This window comes from Typopeltis vanoorti, chromosome 2 (assembly GCF_054136105.1).
Source record: "Typopeltis vanoorti isolate ZY-2024b chromosome 2, IOZ_Tvanoo_1.0, whole genome shotgun sequence".
Classification (NCBI taxonomy): domain Eukaryota; kingdom Metazoa; phylum Arthropoda; class Arachnida; order Uropygi; family Thelyphonidae; genus Typopeltis; species Typopeltis vanoorti.
The window spans coordinates 165,299,606-165,312,691 of record NC_143550.1 but is presented as its reverse complement, the minus strand read 5'-3'; the positions used below and the strand labels follow the sequence as shown (position 1 = coordinate 165,312,691).

Genomic DNA, 13,086 nt, shown 5'->3' with positions numbered 1-13,086 from the left:
GGGAGATCAGGGGAGAACCAGAGGTCATCCCTGGAAACTGTATAAAGAGGGTGTGAGCAGAAGAGTGAGAGGCAGGTTTTTTTTCGTGCAGAGTTTGGAATGCCTTGCCTGAGAGTGTGGTGTCTGCAAGGAGTTTGAGTGTGTTTAAGACACGGTATGATGAGATGTGTGTGTGATAAAAGGACCTCCCAGATGAGTCTTTGACTCCATGAGGTTTTGGGGTAATAATAATAAATAATAATAGTTGGATGAGCATTGTGTGCAATAGTGTTTACCTCCCATGAGAGTCTCTGACTCCATTGAGGTCAGATGTTAATAATAATTTTTTGTGGAAGATATAGTGTAGATACCTAATGAGCAGTTCATAAAGGTCTTTCATTCTTGTGAATGTGACATCATAGAGATTGAGAGCAGTTAATGATGGAGAGGAGAGACTGACTGTAAGTGAGCAAAAGGTATATGGGGAATTGAGCAAACTTGATGTTCATTAGGCTGTGGGAGTCGATAATATATCATCAACCTTATGAAAGAATTATGAAAGAATGGGACAGGGAGTTGACATCTGCTTTGAGATATTTTTTTTAATATGAGTTTTGCACTGGATCAAGTTCCAAAGGAGTGGAAGGAGGGCAAAATTGTTTCACTTCATAATGGATTGATAGAACTCATGCATCAAATTATAGGCCTATAATTTGATGCCTGAGTTCTATCAATCAACTTAACCGCAACACCTGAGCTCTGTGTCAGGTGTTGCGGTTAAGTTGTTGGAGAAGCAGGCAAGAACTAGAATCCAGAAGTGGATTGACAAAAATGGTATTTTCTTTGACAGACAACATGGATTTGCTAAAGGAAGGTCATGTTTTAGTAATCTACTTACTTATTATGATAAGATGATGGCTTCCTTGAACAGAGAAGAAAGATACACAGTAAAATACTTAAGATTTTCCAAAGGCTTTTGACAGATTACGACATGATAAGTTAAGTCAAACTAGAGTGGATGGGATTGGATATTAGATTAGTGGATTGGATTGGAGACTGGCTATCTGATAGGTATCAGGAAGTTATGTATGGGGGAGCAATATCCAGGAGAAGGAAACTCACTAGTGGTGTGCCTAAGGGGTCTGTTTTGGGGCAATTGCCATTGAACCTGTACGTTAATGATATTGGCAAAGATATGGATGGGGATACTCAGTTGTCTGCAGATGGTGCAAAGTTGGAATGAACTATGAAGAGTAGAGAAGATGTGGCCTTATAAGAAGACTTGAATAAATTGAGTGAATAGACATGGAAATGGGAATGAGAGTTCAATATTACAAAATGTAAGGTTTTGAAATTTGGAAAACAAAGAAGTGGAGGAAATAAGAGATCTTGGGGTAATAGTGAATAAGGATTTGAAATTTAGGGGACACATTGTCAAAATTGTGAGGACAACACAAAGAATTCTGGAAATGATGTGGAGGACACTGACTTGTAGAAGTAAGGAGATCCTTGTTCCATTGTATAAGCATCTGGTTTTCAAAAGGATGAAGAGATATTGGAAAGGGTCCAGAGGCAACTAACTAAGGTAATTTCTGATCTCTGAAATGTTGAACATGAGGAAAGGTTGACAAGATGCAATTTGCAGAGTCTAATGAATAGGAGGAAGAGGGGGCGATATGATGGAGATGTACAAGTTAGTAAGGGGTTGTTATAGGATCAATGTTTTAGAGGTTTTACAGAAAACTGTGGGATATCAGGTTAGAACAAGAGGTCATCCCTGGAAGCTGCATAAGGAGGGTGTGAGCAGGGGAGTGAGAAGCAGGTTTTTGTATGCAGAGTTGTGAATGATTGAAATGCCTTGGCTGTGCTGTCTGCAGAGAATTTGAGTGTGTTTAAGGCACGGTATGATGAGCTGTATGTGTATGACAAAAGGACCTTAAAGATGAGTCTTTGACTCCATGGGGTCTTGGGATAATAATAATAATAATAATAATAATAATAATAATAACAATTTCAATTTCTGGTAGTTACCTTTTCTTGTTTCACCACTTCCCAAACAAGTATCTTATGATCACTCTCAACAACAGGCAGCATTGTCAACACCTCATTAACAAGTATATCTTGTGAAGTTATCACCAAATCCAAAACATTAAAGTCTCTAGTTGCTTCAGTCACATGCTGCTTAAGATATTTATCTCTCTGAAATTCAACACACTCACTCTATCCCTTACACTATCCCCTCCTTCTATTCTCATCATCATCATCAAATTCCTGCCATGTACCCTCAAGGGGTGTACAGGATATGATAGTACTACATGAAAAAAATTACATCATTATTAATTTCCTATCTACAATTTTCCTCCAAATCAGTCTGTTACTTGTCAACACTCCAATATTATCAGATCTTATATTTCTATCGTCTAAAGCACTTTGTACCGTATCAATCCACCTATATCTTGGTCTTCCTCTCGGTTGTTTTCCTGCCAACCTGGCAGAGAACACTTATTTTGCTAATCTTTCCTCACCCATTCTGTTTAAGTAACTACCACCTGAGATTAGCTCTGCTAATGCATTCCTGGATGCTGACAATGTCAAGTTCTTTCCTAATATCCTCGTTTTTAATATGATACTGCCATTGATGCCATCTGTTCACACCTATAATCTTTCTCAGGACTCTCATATCTGCGGTCTCTAGTCTTTGGTCAAGTGTTTTACTTCTGGCCCAGCTCTCAGATCCATAAGTTAAAACTGGTTTGAACACTGTCTTGTATACAGCTAATTTAGTGTTCCGACTAATTTCTCTCTTATTCCATATGAATTTATTCAATTGACTTCCCACATACCAGCTTTGCTGATTCTGTTGTCTATTTCTATATTTAATTTACCATCTTCAGTAAAAATCGTGCCTAAATGTTTTACTTGTTCCATAGGTTCTCCATTCACAACACAGTTGACATTTTCAATGATTCTGCCTATTTTCATTGTCTTTGTCTTTTTATTGCTGACCTTCATACCATATCTATTACAACAGCTATTCAATTTAGTCAGAGAATCTTGCAGACTTGTAGCGGATTTATTTAGAAGTATAACATCATCCGCATTTTGCAAAGAGCTGACATTAACATCTCCAATTTTGATATCATGTTTAATACCACTTTCCTTCATGATGTGATCCATATAGATAATGAATAACAGAGAGGATAATGTACATCCTTGTCTCACACCAGATTTAACATTAAACCATCTTCCTGTACTTCCTTCAATTCTAACTGCTGACTTACAACTCAAATAAAGACTAAGTATTGCTTGATATAATGTCCCATTGACACCATATAACTGCAGCGTATTGAATAGCTTCTCTCTTGGCACCTTGTCATATGCCTTTTCCAGATCGACAAAACTTAAATACAGATCTTTGTTATATTCCCATGCTTTCTCGACTATTTGTCGTAAAGTGAAGATCTGATCCTGACAGCCTCTATTTGGCCTGAATCCAGCTTGTTCTTCACCAAGCTTTTCTTCCACAATTCTTCTCAACCGTTTCTCAAGTATACTTGCATAGATCTTGCCAGGAACACTCAGTAGGGAAATACCTCTGTAATTCTCACATTCAGTTTTATTTCCCTTTTTATATATGGGTACTATGAGAGCTCTACTCCAATCATCGGGAATTTGTCCCTCTCTCCAGGCTTTCTGAACTATGCAGTGCAGCCACTGTAAGACTCTTATACCACCATACTTCAGCATTTCTGGTCGAATATCATCTACTCCTGCTGCCTTTCCACATTTCAAGCCTTTGATGGCTTTTTCTACTTCAAGTATGGATATGTATTCCTGACTGTATGCCTGGTCAGTGTTTTTTATCACTGTGCTGTCATCACTGCTTGTTTCATTTAGCAGTTTTTCAAAGTAATTACTCCATACTTCAAGGATATCTTTTTCTCCCGTTTTCATGTCACCTTTATCATCTCTAATTCCTTTTATAGCACTCTTTCCTCCATTCTTAAGCTTCTTCAACAACCTCCAGAATATTTTGCCACCTTCTTGATATTTATTTTCTATATTCTTGCCAAAGTCCTCCCATGACTTTTGTTTAGCTAGTTTTACACAGTGTTTAGCATTCTTGCATTTGTCTCTATATTCTCTAAGAGTACAAGCTCACTTATTTGACAGGAACTTTTGTTATGCTTTCTTCTTTTCCTTCACTGCCTCTTTAACCTCCAGTGTCCACCAGGGAGTTCTGATTTTTTTATCCTTACAAACAACCTCACCACATGCCTCTCTGGCAGAATCAATCAATGTTTTCTTCAGAGTTTGCCACTGAATCTCCAAGGTTTGATTCCTGTTCTAACTCTTTCATTTTTCCTTCAATAATCTTTGTGTATTTTAGTCTACAGCTCACATCTGAGAGCTGCTCAACTTTTATTCGATATAGAATATAGAATGATGGTCCTTCCATTCTATATTCCTTTAATTAAAAGCTCCTATCAGGATCACCTTCTTTTTACATACCTAACTAATTTGCCTAAATATTTCACAATCAGTATTGTCTGCATTCCCTGTCCTATAACAGCATCCTATCACATACGTTAGCCTGTTAATTTCAACTTCACACCACACCGATTCAAAATGTGTGTGTGCACTATCAACTTCCACACTTTGTGGACACAACTCCTAGGCAATCATTAACAGCACAGTACTTCCCCTCCTCTTTTCACATTCCTATTCTTCTGGAAAATTATATATTCTTCATTTCTATTCTTGACATCACATCCTCCTTAGACAACCAAGTTTTACTTATTTTAGTTATCTTTGGGCATAGTGACTCAATGAATGCAACAAACTCAGCTCTCTTGTTTCAAATACTCCTTACATTTGTGTACATACATAACAATCCCTGTGTCTTTGGGGCCATTCTATCAGCACCAATATTTCTGCTATACCATACCTCTCTCTCTCTTCAATATGACCACTCCTGTTTCCCTGATTCTTTATCCCTTATTCTTCTCCCTGATTATTCAAAATAGAATCCAGACTTTAATGAATGAGACAACAGGAGAAGATCAAGCAGGATTCTGACCTGGAAAGTCTAATATAGCCATATTAGACTTTCCAGGTCAGAATCCTGGAAAGTCTAATATGGATATTAGACTGGCTGAAAAGTACTGGGCATGCAACTTACCTATATACTGCAGTTGTTAATGACTTCAAACAAGCATTTGATTCCATTGGCAGGAACAAAATGATAAACATCTTAAAATTTATGATGTTAGATTTAAAGATACAAACACTTATTGCCAGTTGTTATAAAGATACCAAATCAACTGTCAAATGTAATAAAAAAAAAAAGACAAATTCAAAGTAGAAAAATAAGTCATGGAGGGTTGCCCACTATCATCACATCTATTTATTGTCTTAAAGAAATATGCAAATCCATAGCTAAAGAGCCAGGTCCACAGATAAATGGCACAAATATCAACCACAGCAAGTGTACAGATGGCATTATTATTCTTGTAGATATAAAGAATAACTGGAAAAAGCAATAAAATTTTTAAATGAAGAATGCAAAACTTTTGGAATGAAAATCAATCTAAGCAAAACTAAAATAATGAAAATATGATGAGATGAAGAAAAATTTCAATAAACTCAGAAAATCACATACTTCAAACAAGTAAAACAATTCACATATCTTGGCAATCACATTACTCACAACCTCAATAACACAGAAACAGTAACAGACTTACCAAAGGATGGTCTAATATGAATAAATTAAACAAAATATGGAGAAATAACCGCATTTCAACAAGCCTAAAAAAATAAGAAAGGTAGATGCTCCAAGAGGATTTGAATGCATATGTAAACAAATAAAGAAGGGGATAACCTGGGATCAATGGAAAAACAGTTGAATCTGAAGAAGATTCAATGATGAATAAGGAGAAAAGAAATGGCTTGAGTTATGCATGGAGAAGTTACATCAAATAAGTGGTGTCAGTGGAACTAGCTATAGATCCAGGAAGGAGCTGTTATGTTTGTATGCAAATGCTAGAAGTGTAAGAAACAAGGCAAATGAAATGGTTGCATTAATTGAATCTCTTCACCCAAAACTTGTTGGAATAAGTGAGATATGGTTGGATGAGGATGACATCATGACAGGAATAGAGATGGAAGGGTATGATGTGTTTCGTAAGGATAGAAAGCGTAAAAATGGAGGGGGGAGTGCTAATGATGAAAGAGACAAAATTAAGTCCATATAATGTAGAGATGCAAGAGGGAAATAGTGCCAGTGGTTTTGAGGCAGTATGGTGTGAAATAGAGGTTAATAGAATGAAATATTTACTTGGATGTTGTTATAGACCCAGTAATGTGGATGGTAGTGAGTATGAAATGTATAATCAAATTAGCCAAGCAAATAAGAAAAGGGTGATTATTAATGGTAATTTTAATCTGGCAATATAGACTGGGGTGAAGAGATAGCAACTGGAAATAAAGAAAATGAGTTTCTTGAGTTTTTGAGGGTCAACTACCTCAGACAGTATGCATCAGAGGGCACAGGAGGATTGAGGGCCTTAGATTTGATCATCTCATCAGAGGATGTAATTATAAATGAGATGTCAAATCACCCTCCAGTTGGTGAGAGTGAAAATGAAGTGATTACCTGAGTGGTTGCCAGCAGTGTGAGAACCTCTAAGAAAAGGGTATATATGGAACTACAAGGCTGGTGATTATGAAGAGCTCAGGAGATTATGGAGATTATGGAGAGCTCAGGTGTAGCATGGAATGAGGAGTTAGCAGAAAAATGAGATCAATGTAGCTTGGAGGATATTCAAGAATTATCTAGTAGAAGCAATGTTTAAATGTATTCCAAGGGTCAGAAAGTTAAATAAGGTAGGTATGAAATGGATGAATGAAGAGATTAAGCATGTGATAATACAGAGAAAAAAGACATTATGAAGGCACCATAAGAGAAGTAGTAATAACCAATTCTATGAGGATTACAAAGACCAGGCATGGGGGGATGCCTTGGTTTGTAAGGGCAGCAAAAGTAAAGTATGAGCAGCATTAGCTAATGAAGCCAAAAATAATCCTAGGGAGTTCTTTTGATAAAGATGACAATGATTGGAGAAAATGTTGCATGAGGGTACCCCAAATTTGGGAAGCTTTCATTCTTAGAACATCAGCCCAACAGCCAATACAACCCAATTTAGCCCACTAGGGAGCACCTTTAGGACCGACTTCAGTTGCTTTCTTCAGCCATATCTGCTTAGTGTTACTGCCTGTATGTACATATCATATATCATTATTTTGTGATCCCTGAATATAGTAATGTAATATTACTGAAATAAGGAAGTATTAATTAAAATTTTAATTAATATTAAAAGAGTTCTTTTGTTTTGTGGAACAGGGAGAAAGAAGGAAGGATAAGAGGATATCCCTTGAAGTTACAAAAGGAAGCTATGAACAAGAGGGGGGTGAGGAGTGGTTTCTTTGCATGGAGGTGGTTGAACTGTGGAATGCATTGCTTGATAGAATGGTGGAAGTGCAAATGCTCAATGAGTTTGAGGAGTAGTATGATACACTCTGTATTTTGTAGGATAGGCCTCCCACGATGTATCTTGTGACTCCATGGAGGTCTGAATAATAATAATAATAATAATAATAATAATAATAGTAAAAAATGCTTAAGAAAAATAAATATGACTCACTGGTTAGAGCAAAAAAGAAATGAATAAGTCAAACATGAATTAAACTATACAGAAGATATCACAGCAGCTATAATTCTAGTATACCTTGTCTTTCCCTAAAATCTGATGGTTAGGTATTACCAATGTATAAGTTTATGTTTCATCAGTAGTTGTTAAAATCTTGGAGAAATTAGTGAGCGATGAGGGATCATATACAGCATTGGGCAGATGAGTGTAATGTTATCTGTGAGAGTTAACATGGATTTGTTAAGGGGCACTCTTGTTTTAGTAATATGATTACCTTTTATAACAAATTGACAAGAGCGGCTGATGAGGGATACCATTTTCTCCTATTTTTTTGGATTTTACGAAGGCATTTGTCAGGGTACCACATGATAAGCTGATATTTAAGTTACAGCACATTGGTTTACATATCAAGTTAGTGAGCTGGATTTGGGATTGGCTATCTGATAGATATTAGAGTTGTGTATGGGGGATTAGTATCAAGGAGACAAAAGGTTATCAGAATGATGTGAATCTGGGAAAGGTTATTAATAGTAGTACAGATGTGGTAGCCCTGCAAGAGGATCTGAATAAACAGAGGGACAAATGAATGACGGTATCAGTTTAATGCAGAAATGTAAAGGCTTGTAGTTTGGGATATATTGATGGGAGACTGCATATTCTGTTAGAGGAACTGTACTGGAGGAAGTAGGGGGAGGCGAGGGATCTGGGGACAATGACTGATAGAAATCTGAAATTCAGGGAACATATTGAAAGGTGGTGAATATAACCCAGAGGATTGCTACCATACTGAGAAGAACACTGATGTGCAGAGATAAAAGAATTGTCATTCCAATGTATAAATCCCTGATCAGACTACACTTGGACTATTATGCTCATTTGTCCATAGGATGTGAAGGAATAAATTATCCATGGAAAGAGTGTAAAGGCAGATAACAAAGATGGTATCAGGAATGCACATTGTTAATGATGTAAATAATCTGAGTGAATGTGGACTGCATAGTATATTATAGTATATTATATGTGGACTGCATAGTATATAGTATGATTGAGACTTTTAAACTGTTGAGAGGTAGTTACAGGGTTGACACTGGGGAGTTGTTTTGTTTTGTGGAACAGGGAGAAAGAAGCAAGGATAATGGGATACCCCCTGGCAGTTACAAAAGGAAGCTATGAACAAGATGGGTGAGGAGTGGTTTCTTTGCATGGAGGTAGTTGCACTGTGGAATGCATTGCTTGATAGAGTGGTGGAAGTGCAAATGCTCAATGAGTTTGAGAAGTAGTATGATACACTGTATTTTCTAGGATAGGCCTCCCACAATGTATCTTGTGACTCCATGGAGGCCTGAATCATAATAATAATAATAATAATAGTAAAAAATGCTTAAGAAAAATAAATACGACTCACTGGTTAGAACAAAAAAGAAATGAGCAAGTCAAATATGAATTAAACCATACAGAAGATATCACAGCAGCTATAATTCTTAAACAGCAATCAAGATGGTTTGGACACCTCCAGAGAATGTCCTTTCAAAGATTAAAAAATACAGTTTGAATGGAACACTGGAGGAAGACAATCAAGAGGTAGACCAAAAACAACTTAGCTACAGTCTTTGAAGGAAAGGTCACAATTATTCAGTATCAGAAAGATGATAGAAATGGCGAGAGAGAGAAACCAGGTGGCAAAGATTTCCATAGAGCAGACTCAATCCATCATCTGATGGATGAGAAAGAATTCTTCTTCTTATTATTATTATTCAGGCCTCCATGGAGTCAAAAGACTCATCGTGGGGGTCCTTTCTAAGAAACACAAAGTCTATCAAGACTCATCGAGGGGAGGTCTCCCCCCCCCTCTAAGAAACACAAAGTCTATCATACCACTCCTTAAACACATTGACCATTCTCGCTCTTATTACTTATTATTATACAGGCACCTCCACGGAGTACAAAGACTAATCAAGGGAGATCCAAACTATCCGCACAATCTATCACACATCTCCTTGAACAAATTAACAGACAAAATACAACTGACTCTGTCAACCCATTCCACTCATTCACAATTCTCTAACCAAAAAATCTAGTAACCTACTAATCACACCTTTATTTAACTTCCAGGGATGACCTCTTATTCTGGCCCCTCTGAGCAAGTGCTGAAACATTTCCCCTGCATCAATCCATTAAAACCCATTAAGTAACTTAATGCATTTTATAGGATTGGCGATCTTTTTCTCCTATCGATCAATTTCTTCAATCCGCAGATCCTCAATCTATCCTCATAGGGAACATTCCACAGACCACTCACCATCTTGGACACTGGTCTCTGAATCTTCTCCAGTGCTTCCTCATTCCCAAGAAACTTAGGAAACTACACCTAAGCACAGTAATCCAGATGTAGACATATCAAGGCCTTATAAAGTTTCCTTATCTCTATTTCTTAGCATGTTCTTCAATAGCCAAGTAATCTTATGAGCTGTATTAGCAACCTTAGCAATATGATCTCTATACTTTAACTCTAATAAATTTAGTTTAATCCTTTATCCAAGTGTGAGCAAACAAAGTTTGTGCCTGAAAGTATCTTCAGGACTGGGGTAAGGTGGTACAACACTGGAAAACTCGTTGCAAAGGTGGAGCAAGCTAACATCACTCCTATCTCAGTATCGCCCATAATGCAAAACACATCTCCTTGCGGATATGTATAATGTTATGCATTAAGGGAAGGGCCACTACCCAGACTAGTTTCGACCTTTATTGAGGTCTCTTCAGTGGGAGCCAGGCCCATAAGTAGAGATACCAGGCAGAAGCAATGGCGAGGTCATCTTTACCTATAGGAGTTGCCAAAAGGTGTGCCACCTTTTTATTAAATTACTCTGGATTTAGAGAAAGATGTTGAAAGTTTATTTTTCAGTGGGAGCCAGGCCCAGAAGTGCAGAAGTAATTTAATAAAAAGGTGGCACACCTTTTGGCAACTCCTATAGGTAGAGATAACCTTGCTAGTGCTTCTGCCTGGTATCTCCACTTGGGCCTGGCTCCCACTGAAGAGACCTCAATAAAGGTCAAAACTAGTCTGGGCAGTGGCCCTTCCCTTAATGCATAACATTATACATTATATCTGCAAGGAGATGTGTTATGCATTATGGGAGATACTGCGATAGGAGTGATGTTAGCTTGGTCCATCTTTGCTACGAGTTGTGCGGTGTTGTACTACCTTACCCCAGTCCTGAAGATACTTTCAGGTGCAAACTTTGTTTGCTCACACTTGGATAAAGGATTAAACTAAATTTATTATAGTCTAACCAAGTGAAAAATAAACTTTCGACATCTTTCTCTAAATCCAGAGTAATTTAATAAAACAGTGGCACACCGTTTGGCAACTCCTATAGGTAGAGATGACCTTGTTAATGTTTCTGCCTGGTGTCTCCACTCGGGCCTAGCTCCCACTGAAGAGACCTCAATAAACGCCAAAACTAATCTGGGTAGTGGCCCTTCCCTTAAGGCATAACATTATACATATCCGCAAGGAGATGTGTTTTGCATTATGGGAGATACTGAGATAGGAGTGATGTTAGCTTGCTCCACCTTTGCAATGAGTTGCCCGGTGTTGTACCACCTTACCCCAGTCCTGAAGATACTTTCAGGTGCAAACTTTGTTTGCTCACACTTGGATAAAGGATTAAACTAAATTTATTAGAGTGTAACCAAGTGAAAAATAAACTTTCAACAAAAAACTTTAACTCTGTCTACCACCACCCTTAAATTTTAGTGTCATCTATTTCCTGGAGTACAGTTCCATCAATGTACTGAAACATTTCCCCTGCATCAGCCCTAAAAAACCCTTTAAGTAACTTAAATGTTTCTATCGTGTACCTTCTTTTTCTCCTTTCACCAATTTCTGAAATTCGCATATCGCCTATCTATCCTCATAGGGAAAATTCCACAGACCACTCACCATCTTGGTCACTCATCTCACAATTTGAATAGGTTTAACAACCTATTCAAATTGTCCTGCAAGCTCTCCACATTACCTTGATTAACTATTACTCTACTTGATTTCGCATCATCAGCAAACAAAAGAATAGTTTCTTTCAGGATATTTCTATATACATACAAATTAAACAGCAATGGTCCGAGCACTGAACTTTGCAGCACACCACTAGTCACCTGTTATCACCTTGATTCTGCTCCTCCATGTACCACTTTCTGATGTCTGTCCAGCAGCCACTGTCTTATCCACATACACCAGTGTCATATTCATCCCCATTTATTCTAATTTTCATAACAAAGTTCCATGTGGTATTTTGTCAAATGCCTTTGAAAAATCCTCCAGTAGAAACATCGTGTAGCCATTTCCTTTATCCAACTCAGCTGTTACTCTATTATAAAGAAGATAGTAAATTACTAAGGAATGACTGACCCTTCACAAAGCCATATTGCTCCACATAAAGTTTCATATTCTTATCCCCCCCTTTCTGAATTCACTCTTTTACCAACTTTCCAATACTTTTATCACCACTCCTGAGTTACTGATCAGTCTATAATTTACTACTGCCATCTCAGAACCTTCCTCAAACAAAGGTGAAAATAATTCCTTATGCAAAGGAATTATTTTCACCTTCCACTCCCATGGAACTCTACCACAGCTGAGATTTAAATTAAAGATCCTAGTCAGAGGTATTGCTAGTTCTTTGCACATTCTCGCAAAACCCTAGCTGATATCCCATTTAATCCCACAGCTGTATTTACATTAAGATTCTGAGAATATCATAAGAATCTGAAATCCATCCACCTTTGTTCCCACATTAGTATCTGTCACATAGGTTAAAGCAGTAACCTCACCTGGATGATATACTCTTCCAAAGTGGTTACTCAACTATTTTATCTGCTTCTGTCATCTCCCATCAACACTAATAAAGTTAATCCTCTATAGTCATTCTTCCTTTTACTTGTCATGTAATGAAATAGCTCTTTGGGATTTCCTTTAGTTAGATTTTTAGCCTGCTCAGTTAGATTTTTCTCGTAATCTGACTTTGCCTTCCTTACCATTCTGGTCACCTTTCTTGTCTGATCCTTGTACTGTTCATGAGTTTGCTGGCCACCTTTCTCCATTTATATGCCATCCACAGCATTTTCTTCTTCTACAGCTCATGTTAATGTTATAGCTCATCCAAATTACTCATATTATTCTTCCAAATCTATCATACTGAATCTTAAAATCCTTAACTCTCTGCGTTAACAACATATTTTGGTAATGTATTCCATTCACTGACAGTTATCCATGTAAAAAATCTACTGCTCACAACACTCTTATACAACTTCCAGGGTTGGAAGTTGTATAAGAGTGTTGTAGAAGAGTGGAAGATGGCCTCTGGATCTTCCACTCTTGCCTTCTACTCTTTTTATGATC

At 37.4% G+C, this 13,086-nt stretch overlaps 1 protein-coding gene across 1 annotated transcript in view; it reads right to left on the bottom strand.

The window, feature by feature from the left end:
* The window catches only part of gudu (Armadillo repeat-containing protein gudu), a 319,933-nt gene that overhangs the window by 306,411 nt on the left and 436 nt on the right, over nt 1-13,086 (bottom strand). The window lies entirely within an intron of this gene.